Source organism: Microtus ochrogaster (assembly GCF_000317375.1).
Source record: "Microtus ochrogaster isolate Prairie Vole_2 chromosome 14 unlocalized genomic scaffold, MicOch1.0 chr14_random_1, whole genome shotgun sequence".
Lineage (NCBI taxonomy): Eukaryota > Metazoa > Chordata > Mammalia > Rodentia > Cricetidae > Microtus > Microtus ochrogaster.
In genome coordinates, this window is record NW_004949096.1 from 27,480,883 (window position 1) to 27,486,855 (window position 5,973).

General features: G+C 48.0%; 1 pseudogene; it reads right to left on the reverse strand.

The window, feature by feature from the left end:
• Positions 1–1,932: 1,932 nt before the first annotated feature.
• Positions 1,933–5,482, reverse strand: LOC101992156 (annotated as a pseudogene).
• Between the last annotated feature and the right edge of the window lie 491 nt (positions 5,483–5,973).

Below are 5,973 nucleotides of genomic sequence, written 5' to 3' on the forward strand. Positions count from 1 at the left end.
GCAAAGTATGTTTTAAATAAGGGACCCCAACTAGTAAATAAACTAGAAACGATGGAGCTGAGGGTGTAGCCCAGTGGTAGAGCATGCTCCAGGCTCAGACTTCAAACACAGCCAAAGGAAAAGATAGGGAGAGGAAAAGGGGGTGGGGAGGAAAGAGGAGTGGGAATGGAGAAAAGGAATGCTCTGGACTCTAGGCCCTGGCAGCTAGTGATCTCATCGACCTGAGGCAGGTCCATGCCCACCCACCTCTCCCCACTGAGTGAGGACTGAGCAGCCACCAACTTGCAGGAAGACTCAGGACAGACCCTCAAAGGGAGCTGGGAAGAAACGAAAAACCAAACCCTCAAACGCCACAAGAAATGGCTCACACTTACCGGGTGTTGCTAGTACCTGGGTTGATCTGGCCTTTGTGTGTGATCTTGCTTTATCTTTACAAAAACCGACGAAGCAGATGCAATTATCACACTATTTTATAGACAGGGAACTTGAAGCACAGAGGGGGTTAGGAACTGCCCATGGTCACAAAGCTGGTTAATAGGTGAGCTGGAATTTCAGCTCTGGTCAGCTGGCTCCAGAATCTTCTCTCGGAAACACTGGATTATATTGTCTCTATTAAAACAAAAAAACAAAAAACATCGAAGCCACCAAGATGGCTCAGCGGGTAAAGGCATTAGCTGTCAAGCCTGAGGGTCTCAGTTCTCTCCCCATAACCCTCCGCGGTGGAAGACAGAACTGAGTCTGAGAGTGATAAGTGTTCTGAGATAATGTAAACGTGTGCATTGTCTTAAGATGCTAACACATGGTTGTCCGGACAGATGAAAAGACACTGGAGGCCATGTACTCAAACCAGAGCGCAAGGCTTACAGCAGGGAGGGCCAAGAGCTCCCAAGGCTTTCACTAACAGAGCAGCCAAGGCCACTTGGCACCGTAGAAAAGCCCAGGAGGAAGAACTACCCCCCACCTCTTGCTTGCTCTCTCCCTCTCCCAGCCAGGACTCAACGCCACGCTGGGGGCTGTGGCTCTGCTGTTTGCCAGCTTTTCCTGTAGCCCCCATTTCCCACATTGTCTCTCACTTCATCCCTTAGGCCCAGTCAGATTTCTGAAAGCATCCGCCAGACCTGAGAAAAAAACACCTCAGAAAGCAGAATAGCCTTTTCTTACTTTCTTATCTTCATTCAGTTCCTAAGCTAGGGCTGGCAGCCCTAGGGGGGAGTTTTGTGATTGTAATTTGTATTGTTCCACTCTCCAGGCAGCGGGTCCTGCCCCGGCCCACCCCCCTGCCCCCCTTCTCTAGTCCCTGCCAGGCTGTTGTCTGCCCCAGGTAAGGACTGACTCTTCCAGAACACTCCGGATTGTTTGATTCAGTCCGCATGGCCATCCTGCTTTGTGGGTCTGTACCCCCAATTCTCCTCCAGAAATACCCAAACCCAGATACCTTCTCAATGCCAGTTATGTTGTAGCACAATTGACAAATCAAAGTTGTCTATGTAGCAGGGGTGGTGTGCACACCTGCAATCCTGGCAGTTTGGAGGCAGAGGTCAGGGCTTGGAACTACACAAGGAGATTCTGCCTCAAAAAAAAGCATAAGCTCACAAGTGTATGTGTGTGTGGTACAACATGATGTTTTGAAATATATATATGTATATATACATACCTGAACTATGCATTATTACCACAATCGAGCTAATTAACATATTTACCACCTCATATACCTTTGTGTGTGTGGTAAAAATACTTAAGATCTACTTTTAGCAAATTTCAAATGTACTGTCATTATCCTTGATTGTTTGTTTTGAGGCAGGGTTTTTCTGCATAGCCCTGGCTATCCTCTGTAGACCAGGTTGGCCTTGAACTCTCAGAGATCTGCTTTCCTCTGCACACACACACACACACACACACACACACACACACACACACACACCTGTATTGGGACTAAAGGCATGCACCGCCACACTTGGCGTCATTATCCTTGTTATTAACGGCAGTTATCATGCCATACGCCGGAGCCTGGGGTCTTTCGCAACCTGAATGAGGAGTGGGATGATGCAAGGACCAGATGTCTGTTCATAGATAACAGGCACTAGCCGATACTCAGACCTGAACCCCATCTCTGACAGCCACAGTCAAGGAAGTAGAACATTTTAAGTATGTTTTTTAAGTATTTTAAGTGAAGTTTTGGGTTTGGTTTGGTTTTGAGACAAGGTCTCACCATGTAGCCTTGGCTGCTCTAGAACTTGATATGTAGACCAGGCTGGCCTCATACTCACAGAGATCCTCCTGCCTCTGGCTTTGTACTGAGCTGTTACTTGGGAGGCAGAAGCAGGTAGATCTCTGAGTTCGAGGCCAGCCTGGTATACAGATCAAGTTCCAGGACAGCCACTGCCACACAGAGAAACCCTGTATCAAAACCAAACAAAAAGTGTGCATTGGTTTAAAGGAATCACCCGTGTTCTTGCTCTTGGTGAGGCGTCTCTGGTGATTGTGATATGCTTATCTTGATGAACAACTTGAAAGTTTCAGACATTAATGCCAGGTATAGTGGCACGTACCTTTAATCCCAGCACTTGACAGAGGGAGCAATCTCTGTGAGGTCAAGGCCAGCCTGGTCTACATAATGAATGGTAGGATAGTCAGGGCTACACAGAGAAATTCTACGTTGGAAAAAAAACAACAAAAATGAAGGTTTTCAGACATTCTCTATTCTCCCAACATGTGTATCAACTTTCCAGAATCTGCTTCTTCCAAGGGAAAAAAAAAAAAGATAAATTAGAAGGCAGAGAACTGTCACTGAAATGTGCACACACACACATTTGAGGCAGATGTCATGTAGTCCAGGCTATGTAGCTGAGGATGACCTTGAATGTCTTAGTGTCCTCCTTCCATTAACGTGAAGAGTTATGGCTTTCTGTGACGCTAGGGATCAAGCTTGGGTCATCACAGAGAGGCCCAGGACTCCATGCATACCAGGCAAGTACTCTATAGCCCAGGCCTCCAGACTGAAGGTTTTAGATGTCAACAGTTAGGGTTAGATTTGGGCATATGTGTTGGTTTCTACTGAGTGCCAAGTAAATGACATTAGTGTCTCCAAATGGGTCAAATGTCTGAGGTTTGAGATCTACAAAGACTAACGTAATAGCCTGCTCTGGCAAAGAATGTCAAAGTAGTGACATTACTATGTGTTCCCGTCCCCCAAGCCACCTCCCTTCCCACGTAGGTCTTGGACTGAGTGTCACGTGCCTCTGCCTCGAGAGCAGACTCTGCCTCTTGGCTTTATGGTGGCCTCAGCAGAGTTGCAAGTGTCACCGGCAGTGTGGGGAGACCCGGGTGCTGATGCACGCGGTGAGTCACCAATTCTGATGCAAGCATCCATCACGGTGATTCGTCTCTTTCTACCACTTCCTCCTAGTAGATGAGCAGGCTGAAAAAGACCCCATATCAGTCATTGTCTCCCAAACCATCTGCACGCACAGATCATGCTGTTTAGGTTTATAGGTGGGTCCCCCAAATGAAGCACATTTGTCTTGTTGCCTCCGTGATATACACAGCAATCTCCCAGAATCAGTGCTTCACGGCTTTGCGGGGAGGGGTGGGCACAGTTCCGCTTTAGTATGTGGGTCTTCATTGACAACCATGGCTTTTCTTCTATTGAAATATGACACTGGCTGCTGTGAATTCTAATGCGAAGGTGTTAGCAGCAGTTGCATGCTCTAATAGATAACCAAGCTTCTAAAGGGAGCTGCTTACACCCATTGTCCCTATCTCTTAACTTCCTATTCATTCTTTGACTCCAGCCTCCCAGCAGAACATCTTTTCCCATGGTCATCATTGACCTCTGACTTCCTGGACCCTCTGGGCATCTTCAGGCTTCTTGCTTGACCTCTCTGTTGACCACTTTGTTGAAACACACTCAGCTGAAATCCCAATGCTTGCGGACGGGAATATACTGGGCTAAAACCATACTCCCCCTCCTCCCCTCCAAAAAAAAATCATACTTCTTAGGTGTCTCGAAGTTACTTCCAGACTGATGAGCTAGCTTAGTGGGTAAAGATTGATCTCTGTATAAGCCTGTTGACCTGAGTTCAATCCCTGGAACCCGTGATGGAGCTAAACTAAAGACTGGCTCCTAGAAGTTGTCTCTGGCGCTCATACCATACACAAGCATACATAGCACACAGCCACGCACATCAAACACATACGTTACACATACACATGCCGAACAGACTACAGACACACACACAGCCTGCCACCATGTGCCACACTCACATGCCACACATAGAATATACACACTCACACATGTTAATAATAAACAAAATAAATGTTTAAAAAGATATTTCCGGTTTAATCTGTCTCAAACCCATGATTTCTTCCAAAGAAAAGGGAGAAAAAGTGGGAAAGCAAGGAGACAAGAGGAGTGGAGGGAAGAGTCAAGGCAGGACAAGCAGGGGGCTGGAGGGAAGGCTAAATGAAAATCTTTTCTTGAGATGGAGTCTCGTGTACCCCTGACTGCCCTGGAACTCGCTACGTAGAAGAGCGGAAAGGCCCACGCAGTCTCCACAGACAGAGCCAGAACCCGCTTGTACACACTGCGGATAGAGTGCGGTGCTGGGGCAACAGTCGGGTCGCCAATCTGCAGACAAACACTGGCGATATTTCAGATGCCCTCTAGGAATCAGAGTGCAGAGCCTGCTCTGTGATGTCGAGCACTTCCAGGTTGTAAAAGCTGCCCTTTTTTTTTTTTTTTGTTTTTCGAGACAGGGTTTCTCTGTGGCTTTGGAGCCTGTTCTGGAACTAGCTCTTGTAGACCAGGCTGGTCTCGAACTCACAGAGATCCGCCTGCCTCTGCCTCCTGAGTGCTGGGATTAAAGGCGTGTGCCACCATCGCCCGACTAAAAGCTGCCCTTTTCAAACACCTGCTGTGTGATCAGTCCGAAGCGGAAGTGGGAAATGACCAGCATGGCCAGCAGTGCGGCTCACTGGCTCCTAAGTTGTTTCCCGTTTTATCAGCTGCACATCACTCAGAATTTCAAGGGTGCCCCTGGCGATTCTAGTGGTAATTCCTAAAGCCAGGAAAAAACAGGTCGTCTCCGGACCCAGACCAGTGTTCTGGGCTGGCATAGTGACCTCACATGGGGCGATGGTTCCAGCACAGGCAGCAACGGGCACCTTATTGGTCAGCAGCATGTCCCTAATCTCAACGGAGGTCCTCCTTGGTGAACACAAAGCCCACATTGCCCCGGATATGAGGCAGCAGTTTCTCCAGAGCTGTGTTGTTTTCCAGATGCCCCTGAATGGCCTTCCGTATCTTGGTGTTCTTGTCCATCAGCACCACAGCCTTCCCTCACAGGGACATGCGGATCTGTTGCATCTGCTTGGAGCCCACATTGTCTGCTCCCACAATGAAGCCTTTTGGGCAATCATCCAAAAGCTAGATGATCTTAAGGAAGTAGTTGGAATTCCAGATTTCCCTGTCTTCCCTGGGCATTAGGTCAGGGATTGCCCAGCAGGATTTAAAGACAATGTCACCCTGACAAGGAAGCCTAGAGAGAGGAGGAGGATGGCATCAAACTCACAAAGATCCCCCTGGCTTTGACTCCTAAGTGCTGGGACTAAAGGCATGCGCCACCACCGCCTGGTGAAAATTAAAATCTAGGAAGAGGAGGAGACATGGTAGTAGTTGCGTAATTGTTGTTGGGACTGGAGAGACGGCTCAGTGGTTCACAGCATTGGCTGTTGTTGCAGAGGGTGCAGGCTCCATTTCCAGCACCCACACGCAGCTCATAATCATTGGTAACTCCAGTTCCATGTGGGTGAGATACTCATGAACATAAAACAAAGCAGTCGTTTATCAAAAAGATGTATTTATTTAGCCTGGCGGTGCACGACTTTAATCGCAGCACTCAGGAGGCAGAGGCAGGCAGATCTTTTTGAGTTCAAGGCCAGCCTAGTCTACAAGAGCTAGTTCCAGGACAGGCT